Source organism: Cardiocondyla obscurior, linkage group LG06 (assembly GCF_019399895.1).
Source record: "Cardiocondyla obscurior isolate alpha-2009 linkage group LG06, Cobs3.1, whole genome shotgun sequence".
NCBI lineage: Eukaryota > Metazoa > Arthropoda > Insecta > Hymenoptera > Formicidae > Cardiocondyla > Cardiocondyla obscurior.
The window spans coordinates 7508099-7530976 of NC_091869.1; the positions used below are offsets into that span (position 1 = coordinate 7508099).

The following is a 22878-nucleotide window of genomic DNA, read 5'->3' on the forward strand; positions in this document are numbered from 1 at the left end:
ATAGATTTCCAATTAAACGAGTGACCCACGTTGGACATCCCGAGTAATTAATCGTGCATGCCGAAGTTTGTATTCCGCGAGATTTTACCTTGCAAAATACTCGTCCGCGTACAATTATCTGATCTTCAAACGGTAATCGAGACTGTCGGAAGTACATTTTGCGACCGACCGAATAGATATACTAATGTAACTTTCGTGCATCACGATCGGACGACATTGCATATTAGAAATGGTAGGAGATGCGATCGCTTTAACGTCGGCATTCGCGATTCAACCGTTTTGTCGCGTTGCGCGTTAACGCGGACGTATCGCGGCATATCGAAGAGTTGCGCGCGTCTCAGGTGTGCTATCAGGTTGTTCAGGTATCGTCCTGCCCCGCGAATACCATTGGTGGAGGGCAGACCACGCCTGCTCACCTGCAGCTAGCACATTTCGTGGTGGGGTTCGAACTTACCTGTAGAATGACGTCACCGAAGTCACGCAAAGTCCGCAGGTAAATGTCTTCCTGCATTAGCCACCTTCGCGGTATTCTCTCTCGTTTATCGTCATATCCTTTCAAATCACATCGGAAAGGCGTTGCAATCCTCGAAGTCTCGAGTAAAAGTATACCTGACTTTTTTTTTTTTTTTAATAAACACTTTTATTAATGACCGCGATAGAAAAAGAGCATAATTAGAAGCCTGACGAAGGAAGTAGAATGATAGGAAAGCGTAATAAAACATTAACCGGGGAAGTACTTCTAATTATTACAAGGTAGGTGTTAGAGACATCTCGCATCGCGCCAGACAAAAATTTAATCGGGAGGGTTGAAACAATTGTTATTAATTATTAATCAGATCATGTTTGCCGTCGGGAGTCTTTCGGGCACGGCGAGAGGCGCCCGTTCTCTCGAGTCGTAATTGTCGGGCGAAAAAGAGAGCGATGGTTGCGGCCTCGGCGGGTTTCATGGCGCGCGGACGGACTCGCGGAGCCCCGGACGCGTATGAAAATTCATGAGCGCCTGAAGTCAAAGGCAGGTTGATATCCATATTCAGAAAATGGCGTCGTTAACATTAAACGGGCACCATTATGCGTAGCTACCAACACGCGCGGGCGCGCGCGTTTTACGAGCTCGCGTGCGTGTGTACGTCTCGCACGCCACGAGAAACTCCCAGGGGATGCCGTGCGCGTGCAATGCGCGTTACACGCTCGCATTCGAGGTTCGCGCGCGTTTCCCGGCGACGGCATTGCTCCTTGGCATGCGACGACGTGCGATCGTCTCTCGCGCGCCGTCATTTTCGAGCTGTTTTCACGTGGAAAGGGTGTGACGTGGGGTGTAACTCGCGGAGGAGATTTCACAGAGATTGTTCCGTAAGATACGACGCCGTTAGGGCGTTTATCTTTTCTCACGGTGCGTGTATCAGCGAAGATATACGATAATTATTTAGCGCCCCTGAATAGAACTGAGTAAAATCGCCGCGACCGTGATGTCGACCGATCGAATTTATCTCGTTCTTCTATCTCCTTCCGATTGCGATTATTTTTTCCGCGATCATAAATTCGCCACCACCGCGGTTCCAACTTCGTCGCGATTTTCTTTTACGAGCACTAAGTACACTTTTCACGAGCCGGGGATGCGTCGCGTTCACCGTTGATGTAACGCACGGTCGGACAGGTCTCCCGAACGTCGGGCATTTAATCTCCTCGAGATTCAAATACTTCCTGCCGGTTCGATTCCCCGCTCGCTTTCCTTCGCAAAGTGTTCAACATCAGAGAACCCCGGAGCCGAGCTAATATTGACGCACGTAGGATAGAGATAACGGCGATATTGGATGTCCCCTGGTTGCGAGGAAGCGTGACGATCGGCGGCGCCCCTCCGGATTTGCCTTCGTAGTCGCAGCTTCATTGTGGCATGTTCGATGAAGCAAATGCACATCGGCGGTGCGCTCTTCGGCGGGACCGCGTTTCGGCGGGCGCAGCTTCGGCCTACATATATATATACATATATCTATATACGCGGTGGACGCGCGCGTGTGCGCGCTGCCGGTACACGCTCCAAGACACCCTGCGGCGCAGGGTATTTACATATCAAAGTGACGATGGCCTCGCACCACGGTAGAACTCTGCTATCCGTCGACAGGCCGCGCGAGGGGACGCGAATTTTCCTTGCATTCCGGTCTACCGTCGATTCCACTCGTTCGCTATCGAATCGATGACGAAGCGGGACCCTTTTACGACTTCTCTTAGACAAATGTTTCCGTTTAAACCTCACTTTTCACCCATCTCTCTCCCCCGTTTTTCGAATTTTATTGTAAGCATTGATCACTTTTTGACAAATTAATAATTGAATTTATTTAATTTTTTATATTATTTTTTTTATATAAATATATGAATATCAATGACAGTGCTCGGTAAGTTGAACTCGAAAATTGTTTGAGAAATCAGCAAGTGTCTCGATTGAAAAGACTTTTATTCGATCATCGCGTGTCATACCCCGGCTAGATATCAACGTGACATCCATCACGGCCTCACGAATTTGTCAACAGGGGATAGCTCCGGGGTATTTCGGTTCAGGGGGTCCCCTAGGGCGCGCCTTCCTTAGGATTCCCACGTCGGAGGGTACGCTGTCACAATACGCTCCCCGCGTGCCTTAATTCATGGCTAAACTCTGTACTAAAAGCGGCTATAAACTTACGGGATAAACCCGTAACGCGCTACATCGATCGCATTGTCACGTTGCAAATTACAAGATCGGTAAAAGTTTTACGCGTTGAAATGTTTCTACAGGAGTGGTTTCAGATTTTAATTCTTTAAGGGGCGATTAGGTATTCCAACTTCCTGAAAAATCAGATAAATATGTGTTTAGTTTTATTTATTTAAAAATAAACATGAAGTTAGACGTATGCTTATTCTATAAAAATTAAATAAAGTTTAAAAAAAAAAAATTAGAAAGTTGGAACAATGAATCTGCATTGAGAGAAAAAAATCTTTTTTCTTTTTTTCTTTTTTACTTTGAAGTACATAAATGCACCTCTTATCGTCGTAATGAGAAAGTAAATGAATAAACTGATCCGTAACCAGGGAGCAACGTCGTAAGCGAGCTGCACGCGCGTACGGTGGGTTTATCTTGAAATCAGATAGGATCGCAAATCACATCGTCAATTGCAGAAACGAGCATTGTTCTCCCTTTCTGCCTTCCCCCCCCCTCCGTGGAATTGAGAGCCTTGCCGCGTGCACGGCGGCTACTATAATAGATCCACCGTATGATTAGAGCTCGCGAACTCCGCGCGGTAAAAGTGGAATGGACGTGGGTATCGAGCGACACGTCTCTTTAAAACTTGTCCTTTCGTAACTTTATCCGCCGGTTATGGACGTGAGAATGTGGGAGGCGGGTAATAAGCCGGAAACGATTGCGTGCCGTGGCATCAGGGAATAAATTATTTTGTACGCTCCGGAAAGAAAGACTTAACCCCCTTTCACGATTTTTCTGGTCTGCATTAAATTCCTGTTCTCTGCATATTTCACGATCTGTGGAAATACGCGGCATATGAACACGGGTAACTTCACGTTCTGAAAAAGCATTGCCAGGTTTCTTAAGCAAACTTGCCGCACGAATAATTAATTCGACGACGAACGAACGCGCTCGGTTCAGTGCGACTTGAAATAAAATTCTTCACCACTTGCCTTCTCAATAATATTCGGTAAATAATGTAGCGTGAGTACTCGCGGCCGTTCGAACGTACGGTTTTTTCTCGCGGTGGCGTTGCGTCAATCGAATTAGCGGCGTCAGAGCGATCTCTCTACCGCGCTGTGCATCGCGTGGCGTCACGCCGTCGCGGCTTCTTCGACGCGGTGGCTCCGGATCACAGGATGATCTCGATGACCCGCCGCTTCGGGGTCAAGGTAGGACTCCTCCGCCAATAGGTTCCCGTGGATCGAATACAGAAAATCAGCGGAACGACTTAATAAGGCACGATTGCGGGACGATTGCTTCACCCGGCCGCTCTGTGACGATTTGCATACACGATTATAGGCCGCGGTAGGCTCGAACGGAGGAGAGGAAAAAATTATCGAATTCCTTCGCTAGATAGGTGGGTCGGGGCGGGATGCCAAAAATGTTCGCCACATCCGTCTGCATAGAGGTATCGTGCCTGCACTTACGTGCTCGTACTATTACCGCGCGGCAAAGACCGGTAACCTTCTCTTAGCGAGCGCACCTTCCAACAACTAAATGCGCTCGTTATAATGCGCGGGGTCCGTTACGATTTCCACGATCGCGAAAGCGTGAGTTCTCGATCCCGCGGTGCTACACTCTGATGAATGAGAGAAAGAAAAAAAGGAAAAAAAAAAAAAAATACAATGCAGAATTGCGCATTTTCTTTCGTACTCGCGACTCGCCCAGCCGGCGACTTTTAACCTTGCCGTTACCAGACGATGTTTTACATTTGCGGCGTCATCCTGACAGCGGCGGGCCGTCAACCGCGAAGTGTCAAGTCGTTCCCCCCGAGTTGCTCTCGATTAGTTTTCGATTTTGCAATAGCGCGAGACGCGCAATGTCCAGAATGACAAACGTTCCCGTCGTTCCGGCGGATACGTACATATCACATAAATTAGAGATAGAGTACGGTCGTTTATTAGATTCGCCAGCGGGGTAATAATAACTTGGCAATAATTTCGTACCGAGAGACTACAATGGCGACGGTAGAAAACCGGCCGGCACAGTTGGGTGCGCATCTGCGACATCACGCGACCGTACTTTTTGTAGCTTTTTTTTCTCTCTCTCTCTCTCTCTCTCTCTCTCTCTCTCTCTCTCTTCGTGGCAACGTTACGTCGAACGTGCTTTACTCCAGGTTCGTCAAAGGAAGACGCGAATTTCGTAGCATCGATCGTTGACACGAAATCAACGCAGGTATATCGCGAGATCAGCTCGTGCTTAACATTTTACGCGCGGATAAATATTACAGTAATAACACTGGCGTGTTTGTGCGCGATTACACGCGGAGCTTACGTAACACGCGGACATAGAAAAAGAAAGAAAGAAAAATAAAAAAACAGGGGAAAAAAAGGTATGCACTGGGGAGGCCTTTAATCATCTATTGCCAAGTCGACTCGATCTCTCACGATTGATCGTTGTAATTGATTCCGTAATGCTGCCGCTAGTGAAGTGACCGCGCGGTGTCACCGATACGCGATCGCGGCGGCGGAGATCAAAGGCGGGATCGATTCGAGCGCGGGACCATCATAAACTTTCGCGAGCGGTCCGATCTCGCCTCATCTCGCGCTTTGCTTCGCCGCGGACCAGAACGTGACGCGAGCGCGGCGATTTATTTGCCATTGCCGCGCCTCATTTCGCGCGACGTGCCGCCGACGAGGCGCTCCTCATCGAGAACGCGCCGCCGTCCACTCCCTGAAACCGTTGCTTTCTCATGTATCTCGTTTCTGCTTTATTGTTAAATTTATTATTTATTTGAAAATCGAGAAATCTAATTACGATCCATATGATTAAATTTTTTTTATTCACGTCAAGTAGTACAGCTAAATAATGAAGAAGAAAAAAATCGTATAAAAATTGATACCGCTTCGTTGAATTATGCTTAATTTTGTCGGTGGATTAGAGAAAGATCTTCGAGATTGTACACGGGTCATAAAGTGACAGTCAAAGGCTTGTCTCGGAGACGCGAAGAAAATTGTGCGAGAAATGGTCGGGGGAGAGAGATTCTATCAACGTTCCGCCGTCTGCGGCGGCCGTTTCTGAATCGCGGGGGGGATTTTTGTTGCCGAGTGTCGTCGCAATCGGGCGGCCTCATCGCACGAATTACAGGCTTGGCTCGTGTTCGTGGGTGCCTTTGAGAGTCGCGTGGATAGGCGGAGAAGCTTTGCTGGAGCATGCCGCAGTCTCCACGGTGAATCGGCGCACGATACCGACAACGGCGAGCATCATTGATCCTTTCCCTTCCGCTTGCGCGTGAAAGAATAAGAATCATATTTTTTTAAAAGTTAATTTATCTCACTGTTTGAAAATAGAGACTCCGAAAAGTTTGATTATAAAGAAAAATAGCGAAAAAATATATAAATAAAAAAAAAAAGAACGCAAAGCAATTTTTTTTTTTCGAATTAAATTAGGAATCGTCACGAATAGCTTGGCTTTATTCTTTCGTGTTTCGTATTACGTTATGTGGCGATTCTTCTATCGACCAGTGCTGCCCCCTAATCAGCTGGTCGGAAAGCCGCGGGTCGAGAGTAGCCGGTGCCGGACGGTCCAGAAAAGAAATTGCCTGCGCGTCGCTGTGGGTGCAATCGCTTGGAGAATGTTAATCGTGGGGACAACGACCCAGCCGGTGTGGTCCACCGGGCCAAAATTGCATTTTCGGTTCTGGAGATACTCGGCGCAATGTACATTAAGGTCATCCGGTTCGCGAGAGGCCGATCCTTACTTCCACGTCTCATCTCCCCGCACAATTTCACCTGCCCCGATCGCGCCGTGAATGCATGATCCGCGAGTAAATTGAACTGTAAAATAAAAACCCGAACGTGGATTAATAAATTTAAAACCGACGTATTATTTCGCAAAACATTTTTCAACGCAGCGACTTCGTAAATGAAAGTACCCTTTGAAAGCCGAACGACACTCGTACATCGGCGAAATTGCCGGTGAATTATTCCACGCGTGTATTCGAGCCGCTTCGCGGAGGGAAATGATTAAGGAGTTGTATCGTAGTCATTTCGAGGTAACAATATGTGCGCAAGCGAGTTCCAAAGTTCCCGCACATCGCTTTGCGGAGATGCATTTTCTTATAGCTTTTGCGAATTGACCGAGGTCTATTCTTCGCCGGTAACGATTGAGCGTAACGACCGCCGCCGAAGACGGGAGGGTCGTATTCCCTGCATTCGAGAGAGACCCTCGGAAACTCGTTCTCATCATTAGGGATGAGTGGCCCGCGTTTGGTTCAGGATCGTACTCAGAGATGCTGCGAGACGAGAACGCTTCCGAAAATTGTTGACGATAAACTGGACACTCGGCATCAGGTCCCCCGAGTGCTCGGAGCTATTTCCTGTTTGCTTCAGGTCCGACCGCGGCATAACCCCCGTGACCATAAAGCCTAATACATCCGTAAGAGGGGTCCGCGATTAGGGCGTCGCGCATCTTTCGATCCGACCGTTCATCCCTTCGGTCCACCTTCCGCGTATCGCTCGGCTCCCATTCATCGTCGGCACGAGAGGAGGATACACAGTTGAAACCTCTGACAAATCGGTCGCGTGTCGAAATCGTACGACACTTTAATACCGCGCTTAAAGCGGAAGGAAGCTATAACTATTATTGTCGTTCATTGTGCGCAATTGCACTTTGGATAGGAAATGGAAGGTCTTCTTCGGAATTAGCTGTAAAGATTGATACTTAGATTACGCCAGCGGGATAGCGAATTACACATAATATCTTTTAGCGTGGTTCGCACGAAATTTTATGTAAACGAAGGTAAAAGGATTAAATAAAAAAGATGCTGGCCGGAGTCATTCGCGGAAATTCCATGCGTCGTTGATGATAAGGAGCCAGTTTGATAGATATCGTTCTCGTCCTTCGGGCAGGCTATAAAGATAAATAGTCAGCCGGCAAATTTACACAATTTGTGGCGAATGGCGGTCGGCGCGGATCTCGAAGCGAAAAGAGAAGCGGGGTGGTAAGATAGGTGGTGGAGGGAATAGCAATCTACGGAAATTGGCAAGAGCGACGAACCAATTTCCGAAAGAGGCCCGCAAACACCGGGCCAGGGGTCAGTCGGGGTGAGGGTTAATCGTCGATAAAACGATCCTCGTTAACGCGCTTGAACGATATACGGCCAGGCTGCGAAAGCGAACGTCGCAATTGGCACGTCCGTGAACGTTGCACGCTACCGTCTCGATATAAAGTATGTGTTAACCCCTCGGTTAATCGAAACGAGATACGATTAGATTTTGAACAAAACTTTTTAGCACCGATATGCCACTTTTAATGCGCTTAGATATTATTTTTCAGCCAGAAGGCAACGCGAAACCTTAATTTTTCCACGTAGAAGAGAGTATACATACATTAACATTTCATATTTGCGATATTTCACAATATATTTTAACAGATAGTTACTCTTTTAAAAATTTTCATATCTTTTTGATAACGAAAAAACGGTAAGCAAACTTATTAGCGAACTGCATCTAAGATCTGTTATTTTTAAAGCGTTTAACGATTGGACTGTTTAATTTTCCAACAAGCGCAGTACTTAATTTTAGTGTTTGAGGGAAAAAAAATACCACTTAACGATTATTATCGGTCGTCTGAAAAGACTTTATCCGACGTCTAAAGAGGACAGAGGGCAAAGAGCGAAGTCTATGTGGGAAGTAGGGCAAACACATGGTGGCAAGCAGCCCTTCAAGTTAGTTACACGCGGATTTCGGGCAAGACCCGAGGGGGACCTTTACGCTCGAGTATCGGAACGAATGATATTTATTGACCAAGCAAATCTGCAGACTATCCAAATCCCAAGGGTGGTCCTTGCATCTATGTCCGCCGATAAATAATACCCGCGGGGTGATCATAAAGTGAAAATACCACCGGTACTTATCCAAAAGAACGACCGTGGCGGAATTGCGAATGCTACACGATTTCCGCGTCTATGATATTTTTATATTCCACTTGTATCTTCACATAAATACCAATAAATTTAATAAATTAACGAATTAATTTAAGTAAGTTAAATTATTCTTGAAAACGTTTCTTTTAAAATTATTTAAGATCACTGTATTTATATTTTTTTTTATCAATTTTATTTAACAATCGTTTTTTATTAAAACTTTTTATTTTTTTTTAAAAGAAAAAAAATAAATCTCGAATTTTGTTGTGACATGTTGAGATATTTTAGCTCTCTATAGAAATCGGAACTTTGATAATTTGCTTTGAGTGAAACTGAGATCGAACTATTAGCGTCTTACCTGAATAAACGAATAAAAGATCCCTTTTTTTGGATCCTAACAAGTCATACAGGTTGTATTCTGTAGTGAAAGACGTGCGCGAAATGTTAGCGGACAATGATCCACTGACATCCGATACTAATTGCCGTTCTCGTTCGATTGAAAATCTTTTTATTACCCAAAATCGCTAGCCACGTCCCTTTTTTTTTCTCTCTATATTGCAGTAGTGTCTCTTGATGCTTCTATTAAGCGAATACAAAGCGGCTGTAATGAGCGCTTTCTAGATGAGACGACCGATAATATTCACTAGAATAACTCGAACGAAGCTGCGCACGACGTGATGCATGTTTCGGCGCTATTTGTTAGGTGCATGTAACGTTGACTGGCGTGAAAAAATTCGTATGTTTTTCGATGATTTATCGTTCTCCATGTAAAAAAGTGCAGCGTGCTTTGCAGCTTGAGGAAAAAAAAAAAAAACGGAGATACCGGGCGGAAAGTGGGTTTAAAGAAAGAAAAATTTTTCTTATAAAAAGACAAAATGAATAACGTAAGCGCATAAAGTTAAACTCTGCCAGACTCGAAGTAAATTATGGCTAATTACAAGTTAGAAAAAAATCTTGTAGATATGTTGGATAAAAATGTAGACTGTAAAGAATTAATTAAAGAGAAGCATTTAATAATTTAACTTTAAAGTAACTGTCATTAGTCGCGGATTCACGCTTGCAATATTTGTTTAGCTTCTCACATTAATTATATTCCTTTCTGACCCAAAACACCCTCGCTTATGACGCTGGAAAAAAAAAGAGAAAAAAAAACACTGCGTATGAACATACTTTTATTTATTTACATAGTAATTACACTTAAAATTACATAGAATTGTTAATTAGTCTCGACGCGCGGTTACAACGTTATTTATTATCAGCTCTAAGTACCTCGCGACATACGCTCGTGGTTACCGTTCCGTTGCTACAGAAATAATTGAAATCGAAACAAAAGCATCACCGACGGCGCGCGTAAAGTGTCTTCTTCATCGCGAACTATAATTCACGCTTCTTTTAACCGTGACAGTTTCGAGGCGTTAATAAGCGCGCGCTGTTCACACTTCCAGAAACAATTATTCGGTCTGCTCGCGCATTCCGTGGCTGGACCCGAATGTAAATATATATCGGACGAAGCGCAGATATGCCATAAATACTCAGGCCAAGCAGTATATCTCTTTCGCGGTGCTCCACGCCCAGAGCACATGCTGTCGCAGGCACCTCTCGCGAGCCCCTTCTTGCCACCGTCGGGTTAAGCGTCTTCTTGGACTTCTTCTTAGATCCGAGCGACGTCGAGGCCGTAAACCCCGTTCTCGGATCGCGAAAAATCCGTCGCATCTAGGGCGAAGGCGAGTGCAACGTACCTCGCGATACCGAGCCGTTTGACACCTCGACCCCACGAGTCGTGCATCCTCCTAGCGACGACGCCCATTCTCGTCGACTCGTACGCAATCTCAAAGAGTAAAAAAAGGGCCACGCGTGAGTGTGAACAAGCGATCGATTGACGTTACACGGTACTTAATCGCGGTAACGTCAATGAGAAGGATATTTCTCTAAAGCGTTCGAAAGAAGTATCTGGTTTAATTTTTAAGTAGAGGAATAATTTATTTGAACGCACGCTGTAAACTGTTGCGATATTAAACGCGTTTTTTTTACGTTGGGATTATTTTATAAATACAGTACTCGCGTGATTTACGGCCTTTTTTCGGTAATTGCATCTTTCACTCTCTTTTTATATTTTTGAATGAGCGTACGTTAATTAAATCTATAAATATTTCTAATCAACGCATGGTCGTGCTATCGAGCGTTTTCCGCACGGGTCGCCGTAATAGAGCGATTCATTCTCCTAAACGGAATTTCTTAAAGGACCATAAAGCGCAGATGGACCAGAAAGAAGGACGGACTTCCTTCTGACGGTCGCGAGGCCCATAAAACAAGCTAACCGCCGACAGAATCCTGCGCGACGGTTTTCTGCGCTAGGCGTTACCGAGGGCCAACTTTATCGTCCCGTGTACTCGTAACTCTTGCGAGCGGTTCTTCACGCGGTTGTCACTTTCTCAAACCGAACGCCAGATTCTGTCGCCGCGTTTACGCGCGATCTCGAGATCGGTTATTTTCAGAGGCACTTTTCGCGTACTCTCCTCTCGCGTCGAGCAAATCGAGGAAAACGCACGCTCCTCCGCTGTGCTTTTCCACAAAATACGTGACAATTTCAAGCGAAAATATTACTCGAGAGGCGCGCATTATGCCGGATCTTTTTATTTCTCTCGCTCGTAAATCACCGGACTTCTCTTTAACGCGAGAACGGATAAAAGTAGCCCACTTGTGCGGCGTCTTCGGGAGCCGGCTCTATTATGCAACGCGATACGTCCTATTCAACGGTCAGATGTCGTTTCGTCAATGGCGACGAATTCTCAAGCTCGCGCGCTACCGTTCTCAGCGTCGTCAATTCCTACGTGTCGATTCGACAATTCTCAGTTTCGTGGCGCAGAGGCCGTAATGCGCGGAGCGGGCACTTCGCCCCGAGACACACGGTGAAAGGAGTTTTATTTTATGTTCGGTTATACGAACGATTTCTCGACTCGTCGATCGGCGCGCGTCGGATCCGTTCCCATTCGACGTAACAACGGTGACCATCACGAATGACACATAGGCTTTCCAGGCCGGCCGAATGGGCCACCGGGTGCCCATTTGTCATCGAGCCATATTGTGGCGTTGCCTCCGCGCCACGAAAAAGCGCCGCGGTTAAGAATCTTTACTCTCCTTTGAGGGCCGACAGCGATGCCCCGGGCCGAACATTGTTACCCGGTTTCGCATCGATACAGCTTGATTTATGCATTGCGACTCTCTCCCCGGGACGGAGGTACAACGGTGCCCCCGAGGGCCGACAATGCCGCGAAAGAAACCACGGAAATGTCGTTCTCTATTTTGGGGTGCGCGCCGCCGGTTCCCCTCTGTCCTCCCTTTCTCCCTCCGGGACGGTAATAAAGGCTAGGGCAGGATGGTCCTAGGATGTTTAGGCGACGGAGAGGAATTGCGGTCGCAGTCGGCGCGATCGGGCATCTGCCAATATTTGTCATCTATTATCGCTCTCTCGCCTCGTAAACAGAGAGGTGTATGATCCGCTTGTTAAACCGCGGCTAGCACGTGCATAATGGTGCACTCAGTGAAATATTGCCCTCTCGCATCGAGAGCGGCGCGGCCGTCGCTAGGGGTATCTCACTCGCGCGCCTTTACTTACCTTTTACCCCGGCTAATGCGTTTAGATACGATCGCGCGGAGCACTCGCGAGCGTCGAGAAAGTTGTCCGCGCTGTATCGCGCTTATCATTCGCGATCGGTTGTTATTCTTCGCGCGCGCGCGAGATAGACCGATAACCGGAGCCGGAAGGAGAAATTTGCGTCGCGAACGAGACTATCTGCGGTCGCACGCATATCCTCTCCGCGCCCGATGCCGAGCCGGCTATTATTCCCTCCACCGGGCATATGTAGGACACGCATTCAGGAGGTACACTTTCGAAGACATTGACAGGCCGCGTTTCTCCATCTGTTGCCGGTCGCGGCCACCTCGCCAGGCCGGGAACTACAGTTACTCATTGTTCGGTGCTGAGGCGTGCACCGAACAAAAACCTTCCCGCGAGATGCAAAACGCGGGCAGACGGGAGAAGCGGAGCGAAGGGGATGCGCGCTGCTGTCGGGAGTATCACGTAACTTTGCACACCGGCGAATCGATGGTGCCCGGGCACGCTGCACGCGATATCGGGACCGAGCATTGTTGTCGCGCGGAAATTACGTTATGTCCTTACACGTCTTACCATCTGACGCCATGTCGAGACCCTTGACAGTTCTGTGGACGCGCGACTTTCCGTCGTTTCCATTCTCGTAGATTATCTCGCGGACATTTCGCACGTTTCAACGTGAACACGGCCTTTTTTAAAAAATTTAGGGGGATCGACGCTTATCACAGACGCGTTCAGTTAATTTCGATTAATCGGAATCGTTAAAAAAAAAAAAATAAATAAATAAATAAAAAATTACTGTCTTTATCGATTGCAACGGTGCATGTTTGACATTCTTTATAATACGGAATGCACGTTTTAATTATAGCAATACCGGCGTGGCTCGAATCCCTCGGCTTTGCAGTATTTATACTTACGTTATGAGACCGTGAGATATGCCGGGTACCACCCTGACCCACCTGGGGGCGGAATCGCCCCCGCCCTGGCCGCCCTCGGGCGTATGCGAGCAGCATTTACACGCGTACCTCGGTACTTGGTGTAAGACATTTTCTGACGTCAAAATATTATAATATTTAATCTCATCACCTACGACATATTCGTATAAAACATCGATAAAGTTTTAGCGTAACGTATAATATAACTTTCGGGAGTACGCCGCGCGAAAGAAATAATCAAAGTGACGGACAGGGCAATCGGAATCTCCTGCGGAAGTTTCACGGTATGTTATAATCTAAGGTAGAACATAAGTTGCCGCGGAGCTGCTTCTCGCGAAGTTGCACGGTCGGGCGAAAAGATGCCGAGCGGAGGACACGTAACCGATTCTAGCGTTGTCCCACGGCGCGTATGCGCAACGCGGAACAATGCTCGTGGACTAGTAATGAACGGCTTCGTATTGTGTCCCCCGGTGCCGCTCCCGCTGTCCCGTATGTCACGCGTGAAACGTCGCGCGCGCCAAATCTACGCATCCAGGGCGAGAGAGAGAGAGAGAGAGAGAGAAAGAGCTTTCGCGCGCGCGCGTGCGAGATTAATACCGCTATGAATGCACGCGTATACGCGTCGCCGAATTGTACGCCCGATGTACGACGCAGCGAGGGTGCATCCGCGGGAACCTCTTGCATCGCGACCGAGAGGCGTGGTAGGTTCACTCCCAGGTGCGTCCCGTCCTGGTACAATACCACGTAGGAAACGACACCATCAGCCACGCCTCGATCTACGTGCCCTAGTGTACGCTCGCCCCACGGCAGATGCGCCCCCCCGACATACATAAAGAGCAAAGAAAAAAAAAAAGAAAAAAAATTAAAGAAAATAACGCGAAGGTAAAGGGAATTAATAACGACGCGCGAGCGGCCGTGTCTCTCGTTGATATATGTTACTTTGCGAACTTAGTGCTTCAAGCTGATAAATACCGTGGTTATCTAGCGCGATATGATAACGCCACTCGTAGCCAACTCGCTGAGCAAAACGAACGCGCGTCTCCCGGTTTGCTCGCTTTCGACACGCTTGCGGTGGCGGCATTCATCGGGGAAACCGCGGCCGCTTGTTCGTCGCCGATCGTCGAGAAATCAATCGCCCGGCGTCGGAAACCACGCGATCTCACGACAGATGCGACGTGCGTGCATCGCGTTCACCGAGTTGCATAAGGATGGAACGGGCGACAAAAACTTGGACGGACCGCGGACGTGTACTTGAAAATTCACGCGACTGCCTCAAGCGTACCGTTTTGCCGCGGAACTTTCCTCGCATTTGCATTTACACGGATCGGAGAGAGGCTGGCTCGACAAAGGTATCTCGGTCTCCGACGAAACACGCGCGCCAAACCGCAGACGAGACGAGATGGATCGCGATCATTATGCTACGCATTTAGGCTGCAACTGACCCAGTTCCCGATCCTGAGTTTGCCCGTTGCGGGAGAGAGATTCGTGACACGCGTAACCGCGCGCAGCATATCTCGTTGCTCTCGCCGCTTAAAAATATATCGAACGCATTTCAAGTCTTTCCCGATATACGTCGGTGTGCCTTTGTCTCGCGTAAAAATAATAATCGAAATAGAAAAGTTTCGTTAAAACAAAATTTTGCATTTTAATTCTAACGTGCGTGAAATAATAATGCACACGTTTTAAGGAAAGCGCTAGGGGAAAATGCGACGTGAAAAAGCGCCTCTTTCTCATCGCGTTGCTCCGGGTCGCGTCGCGGACGAATTGAACGGGATCTCACGGCGACGACCCGTTCCCCGACTCGTCGTCGTCGACCGAGCGAGCCGAAACAGCTCGCGGTTTTCCCGCGGTGCCCGTCGCTCGCCCTTCGCTCATCGTCGGGGCGCGCAATCAGCATGTGTATAACCGGCCGGACGAATCGTTCACGACATCCGAACGCATTGTAACGCAACGTGTCATTCCGGTAATGCCGCGCGCGGGGCCACGAGCGTAACAATGCCGGCGCACATAGACGTTTAATTATCATAGAGTAATGCATCTAATGACATATATTAGCCCGCGAGTCGCCATATGGAAACCCTTTTGTCCCGCCACTATATACGGTATATAATAATAGTCGTTCACGGAAAGAGCCGTGCACGCGCATGCGTACGGGCGGCGTGTACCGGCAACCCTCCACCTCCCTTCGCGGTTTCTCGCATCCTTTTCCTCCTCCTCCACCACCTCCTCCCGCCTGGTTCTCTTCTTCCTTCGCTACCACCTCTTCTGCCTGTCGTCGTTGCTGTCCTCCGCGCTCCTCCACCTTCTTCGCGGGGCGCGGGGCCCCCCTTCCGGACGTTCCCTCGGCTTCCTGCGCTACCGTGAATCATTCCGCGTGCGACTGCGTGCGACTGATTACCGTAATCAGGCTACTCCTGGTTCCGGTATATCGACCGCTAATTATAATCATCGATTTTTCCTCGTACGTCACTTCCTTGTTTTGCCGCTTCGTACGCGCGGATGTACGTGGCCAAACGGATTCCCCGTCGGCCCCCTCGCGCTCCACCGTTCGCGGGAAAGCCTGTCATTCGTAGCCTTACACCCGTGACCTGTCAGCTTCGCCGTGCCGGAAGTGCGATACGTTGCGAAACGGCGCGTCTGCGGCTACCCGATCGCGCCCTGATCGCGCGAGAGGCGCACGCTTTCGAATAGACAACTAAACGCACTCGCCGTAGCGAGGCGATTAATCGCGAGTACTTAGCTACGATAAATATTTCGAGAACGTGTCGATTCTCCCGAGACGTTCCAGTGCGTGCGCGCGGTTTTTTTCCGCACCCGTGTTGCGAAACGAGGAGAAAATTGAAACGCGGCTTTCCACGAAGTCGGAAAGTGCGAGCGCCCGTTGGCGGCAAATTGCTGCCATTAACCGAGCGCGAAATGCCCGACGTTCAATTCCCTGATACCTCTTTGGCGTAATCGGCTCCGGGAGCCCTTTACGCGGAATTCATATATCGCGCAACCCGTGCATGCTTATACGTGCGAACGCGATGATATAGCGTCGGAGCTCGATATAGCGCGAGCTTAACGGCCAATTGCCCCCCGTCCATGCCGCGAAATGGAAATCGACCGCTAATCCAGTTAGAGAAACGGGAGGTGTAGGTATCGTTACGAGTGGCGTCCGCGAGAGATATACGCCGGCCACGAGATCGTCGAAGTAATAAGCGCGCCGCGTAAGTAAAACCGCAATTATCTACAACACTCGGCCGTGCACGCTCTGCTTCTCGACCTCGCGCAAAATTAAACGGACGGAACCTGTTAACTTCTTTTATCGTCAAATTATTAAAAACAACGTTTGCATTTTTCACGAAGAATTTTTCTTCGAATGATATCGCTTGCGAACTCAGCCGGTTTTTTTTTTTTTTTTTACTCGCAAACTGAATTGTTATACAAGGCTAACGCGACCGAATAGTAGTCAACCGATCTCTTGAGCCGCTGTTCAGTCTCGATGAAGCCGATTCGACGCGACGTGTCCAGTGAGTCGCGAAATGCGCGCTCGGACGTGCACACTTTACCGCGAAACAAAAACAAAGCGGCAGGTGGCGGTGCACAAAGAGAAGCGCTTTTAATTGCCGAACAATGAGAGCGAGCCGCGCCACACCTTGAGGCCTGTGCGCCACCGCCGTTGCTTTTACGCGGACGGATCAGCGTGAACGCGCCGACCGGTAACGCACCGCCAGTAATTACCGCCGCGCCCATCGGTAGAAAACTTTAACGTCGGCGTTAACGGAACGACAACTTGAGGTTAAGCGACGCGTCCTGAAGACTTGCCGTTTTCCCTACGTCCCTCCCGCGTTTCTTTCTTCCCCGACTCAACTCGCGGTAAAATAATCGCGTTCGATCCGCGACGTCGAACGTTGCTCTTAAAGATCGATAGCGTTCACGTAACGGGGTCTTCATCCTTTTCGGCGACGGACCGCTCCGCGCGATTGCGAAAGAAAATGGGCCAAGCCGGGCCTTTTTCGACGTCAACCTCGCGGCCCCCGAGGCTTCGGGCGATCTAAATTCGCGCAAAAGTATGAATAAGGCATTGCCGCGGAGCCGGAACAACGGCATCGCACGTTGCGCCGACCACATGCGAAACATCTGGCATTTTTCACGTGAAAGAGAAAGACTGCGGCGGCCGAAAGACGAATTTCTGAAACGGTGCACGCCCCCCTGTCACGCTCCTCCGTAGTGGTCGCGCGGAGGCCCCCGGGGGAATTTATATTGTCGCGGCGCTTTATTGTACCGACACGCGCAATTATATCGCGATTGTTCCGATCTAGCCGTTAATTAACGATCAATGAGATCACTCGCGCGTAGACCGGCGAAGAAGGAATTTTATTCCGGCCCGCGTGAACCGAGGCGTAAAAGCTCTCGTGCGGATTCGCGCGCGGGTTTTTTGTTTTTTTTTTTTTCTTCTTCTTTTTTGTTTCGTCGCGTTATTACCACCTACCTTCGAACAGTATTTTGTACGAGCGACGGGCGGCCGGCGCGTGCACGGGAACTGGTGTCCTGTCCGTGGAAGGTATATAGTTTATTACACGACGAAAAAGTCCTCGGAATGCTCCGTCGTAAAGTTATATTTAGATTCTGAAAGGAATAAATCGTTATTACGCACCTTTTATATCGAGGAGAAAAATGTATGTATGTTGAAAAGGTAATTGCGTTGATCTGGAAAAAAAAAATTTAATTTTTTTTCCTGATAAGAAAGTAAGAGTATTCCTTTTTGTGCAATGTGATTTTCCGGTATCTCCCTCTTTCCCGAATAATGCGCGTGTTAAAAGAAGACGTTTCCTGCGCGTCGCGAAAGATTAAAGGGCATGTCGCTCGTTTCTATCCGAGGTTTCTTATTCGCGTGCTTATTCCGTGCCGTCGTTCATCGAACCGTTGTTATGCACGTCCCGTCTATCAGGATATATCGATCGGCGCTCGCTGCCGGTGGGCGTTTAGTTCGACGAAGGAGGTCTCGGAGATTGACGCGCGTCGGCCGACCTGGCGACGTATAACGCTTCAGATTTATTCAATGACGACGATCGTTAAGCGCTCCGAGAGGTGGGTGGAGCCCGGGTCAAGGGGTTCGTGGCCCCCTTCCGATATCCGACGCCAGACACGTGCTACGGCTCGACTCAACGCCAGGAATCCATGGCGTGATTAGCGTCCGCTCGTCGTTAACTCGAATCGCGGCGCGATCCGTTCGCGCTTCACAAATTGCGCCGATGACACGTGGTCGATGATGAAAATCTACCGGACGGTTTGCTCTCGCGACGACGACGATCCCCGGATCTTGAGATAAAAGACGGTCGATACGTTGAACGGTTCGCGCGCGACCCGCTCGAGATCGGACGAGGCGAGGAAGTCCCAGTTTCCGTCCAGCTTGAAACGACTAAGTTTAGCTCGCGGCGGCCAAATTGCGTCTCCGGTGAGTAGCGACGTGTTAAAGTCGTACGTCATATTTCCGTAACCGTAACTGTCGCTTAACCGACATTCGTTTTATCGTCCGCCGTCGCCTCCGGAAATTGTCAAACGAGACGTGCCAGAAGGGTCGCACTTTTTTTGGCACTTTATCACGGGAAAGCATATGTCTGGAGAAGAGTAGTAAGTATCCTCCGACGTCCGTGCTTTTATTTTGCATTTATTATAAACGATCGGTAGACGTGCGAGCGTAAAACGATTCGAAAATCTCCCGCGACGCAAAATAACCCTTGCGAAAACGACGTTAATATTGCTTGTTATTTTATCAGATTAATATTATAATATTAACCACCTAACGAAAAGAGCTCAATTTAAAATATGAAAATTTATCTCGATAATAATGCACTTTTTCGCATTTACGAATTCCGGAGTATTACTTCGTCGGAGAAAAGAAAAGATGAGAAGATAGAAAAGGCTCTCTGCCATCCACGGAAAGTGAGGAATAAAATTTACATTAGGAGAGTTTTATTCGTCCTATCTATCTCCTCTTCCGAGATACCGCGCATCTTCCTTTCAGCGTTTTATATACGAAATAGTTGAGATAAAACCGAGGATAAAACGGAAACGGGCCGTAATTATAATTAATAATTAAGATAGTCGAAAAAATTAAAGGGCGAGTATAAACTTGTAATCCTCATACACAGAAACAGATATACCTATTCAAAAATCATCTCCCCGTGATTGTGCTTCTTCGTTTCTCTCGCGTTGTCCTGCTCCTTCGTGCGTGCGCTTCTCGCGTGCATATAAGAACCGTCGTGAATCGAGCGATGACTGGCGAAAATCAATTCAATTCCGCCGTATATCTAATTCAATAATCTGAACGTGACGAGTGGGCGAGGAACAGGCCGGAGAATGTAAATGCGATAAATGAGCTCGAGGTGGTATTATAAGAAGGAACGAAAGAACAAAGTGTACCGCGACTTCCGGCTGCTCCGCATGACCGACTCGGCTGTCATAAATCGTTTCGTGGACGGAACCGACTGCGGCACGGCTTCGTCCGCCTTACGAATCTGACAAATGATCGTTTCACGAGAAGCCAATTAACACCTCGTACAACAGTCGTACAACAAGCGGTGGCGTGCGCTGGTTAAATAACTTTGATCACGTCGTGTATCAATAAGCGTAAATTTAGACTCGCCCGACACTCAGCCATTTCTCCATTTATTGTTTATTAATTTTTTTACTCGAACATTGCACCGATAAATAAATGAATGTGCAAGAGGAACGACGGACTTGTTTTATCGGTTAATAAAAAATTAAAACAATCGATCGGCGGCGGTTCAATAAATTAGAAAGGGAAACTCAGTCAACGTTCTTTGAAGGTATCATTTGTTACCACCGGCTAGTTCATACATTTTTCAGCGTTCAGTTTCGCAACAATAAGGTAACGAGGCAAGAGGGTAGCGCAAACGTAAAACGGGAGGGTTAAAATTCCGAGAAAGAAACGTTTAATCATACCAACAATTAGCATGATTCATGATAAATTGAATGATATTTCCGATGAGAAATCATTTACTGTTTATCTTATGTAATACAAACGTATTTAATTGCTCGTGTAATAGTAAAATAATACATCTCGATTTAACACGTACGTAAAATTAAAGATTCATAAAGATACAAGCTTTCCCTCTTTTTTTTTCTCTTATTTTTCGTTTTCTTTTTCTTTCTCTCTCCTCTTCTTATTTTTCTCTCTAAAGAATTACAAGGATTAATATAAAATTTCTTCGTAATCGACATCATTAGCTCGATCCTAAAAAAGCTCCGTGTCGCGAGCACACCGTTGGAGATAACCACGCGTTCCCTCTAGATGTTGCCATCTATTTGGCACATCCGTTGTCATGGTGGATTTCTTGCTGTCGAGGGGCGACCACTCGCTCGTGGCAAGATAAAAATACGGTCGGAAGGGTATTAGTCACTGTGCGATGGCCCGTAGGGTTCCGAGAGAAAGAGAAAGAGCTGGAGGGAAAGAGACGGGCAGAGGCAGAGAAAGAAAGAGGCGGAGGGACCAGTCTGTTCGTCTTTCACGCGTACTCCGTCACCCTGCAAACTGCACCAATACCCACACCGACGCTCGCGTGTGCGTACGCGCGTTAACTAGATCGCCGGGAAGCGAAGCCGTTAAATCACGCGGGACCCGGACAAACCCGGAATGCAACCATGGCTGCATGTATAACGTACGTCACGTATACGTGCACATGCAGAACGGCGCGTGTGTGCGCTGCGCGTATTCCGCCGCTTCGTCGGCCGCGCGGACGTATCAATTAACTCGGGAACTCGACGGCCATCTCAACTAATTTCCATCCATTCTCGACATACCTACCCGATGCGCCATGAAATTATCGGTCGATAGCTGCGCACGACCGCCAGCCACCGTGCCGCTCTCGCGTGAACTCCTCGCGCGAGGTCGAGCGCGCATTTGAATTATCATCGGGAGAGATGATTCGAGGGCTTCTTTTTTTTTTTTTTTTTTCTCTCTCTCTCTCTCTCTCGTTAAAACGCAAGCACGCAGAAGTATCGGTAAATTGAATTGCGATTTCTTTTGTAAGCGACGCGTATCTCGTCGAGACGAAGTCATTGTAATTGCAAAGCACGACCGCTCACCGGCGGTTACTTCTTATCCCGCCGACCCTTTTTTTTTTTTTTTTTTTTCAATCGTAACCACAACGTGTTAATGAAAAGCAAATGTCGACAAATGCAGTATAAGGGTTTCACGCTCGTTCGGGATGGTTAATTACACGCAGTCGCAGGCTCTTAAATCCGCTACGTGTGATTAAAAGCGACCGCGTCATAATCGCGATGTGAAAACGCGTCGCGCATACTGGCGGTGCCGATCGCGGACGAATAACGAATTGATATCGAAATTGACAGGGCTCGATAATTAACTGCGGCCTGTTCGCTTCAATTAGGGTAAGCTTGCGTAACGAGATGATTGCGAGAGCGACGTGATTCGTTAGCCGACCCAGAGGAATACCACGACGTTCCCCCTCGACGAGTGTCGCGTGAACCAACCGGATACTTTAATGACCTTTAACGACGAGCAATTAACTCGAATCGGACGGTAATGTTATCAGCCTTGCGTTACAGGATTACCTCGGCCTCTTGTGTTCGATGCGGCGCGGCGCGACGCGATGGCCGGCCGACGCTCGTTATGACAACGTCAAAATGTTCGGTGTTGTTTGCCCATTAGACTCGACTGTCGGACAATGTCGAACACGAGAACGCATCGATCGTTCGTGTCGGATGACATTATTTGCCTGATTTTCCGAGATCCACTACTTTACTCGCGAAAGACGCGAAGGAGTAAATCGTATCGCGTCACGTGTACAAAAATATAATAAAATATGATAATTTGTGGAAATCATGTAGCATAAATAATATGATTTACAAGAATACTGTAGGCCTTCGGATGCGCTCAATTCTTTAAATAAATAATTCAACTCTTTGAATTACGCTCTTAATTTTGTTTTTTCATTGTTAACGAATTCGGCGGTTTTTAAATTAAAAGAGCTCTCTCTACGTCCGAGCGTGAGTTATCGAGAAGGTTGAGCGAGATGCAAGACTTTTCCGGGTTCCCGAGTCCGTCTTTCCGATCTCCGGCTTTTTCGAGTGCGCGGCACTCACTTTGGTAACAGGACTCGCGTGCGTCTCTTGTATCAGCACGTGTACGTCGCGCGCGTCTGCGTGCGTCTGAAAACGGCGGCCTTTGAAGTGCGTGCTGGCCTCACGCATATGCGTTGCTCGGCTTTTCCAGCAAACTACACGTAACTGTGTTAACCATATGTCCATAAGTCGTCGCGGTCTAACCATAGCCTCGTTAGTCCTCTCTCCGCAGTCTTCCCTTGGCTCCGCAACCGGTTCGGATTAGCGTATTAATCTGTTCGCTCATCCGGTAAATCAATATCGTTTTGCGCCTATACGAAACCTATCCTGGCGAATCTAAACTGAAACATAATGCTTGCTGCGACAATCAAAACTATCTCGAAATGTGCATAAATTTTTTCAGCATATATACTTCTTATTCTTTATTAGAAATTAAAAAAAAATGTTTGTGGGAATTTATTTGTCACGTATCATTAATATATAATTCACGAAAGAAACCTTTTTTTTTTTTACCGTGCGAAAGGCACCCTTTTCCTTTTGAGAAAGAGGCGGTTTCGCTTTTGAAATTTTAACCACGGTGTCCCCCGACCGAAGTCGAATCGTTAGGATCATGAGATTTGTTAACAGACCTCGAACGGGCGAGAAACGACGAAATCTT

At 47.9% G+C, this 22878-nt stretch overlaps 1 protein-coding gene across 1 annotated transcript in view; it reads left to right on the top strand.

Annotated features, from left to right (window-relative positions):
- LOC139103361 (uncharacterized) overlaps window positions 1-22878 on the top strand; it is a 156873-nt gene that overhangs the window by 29181 nt on the left and 104814 nt on the right. The gene's annotated exons all lie outside the window — the stretch shown is intronic.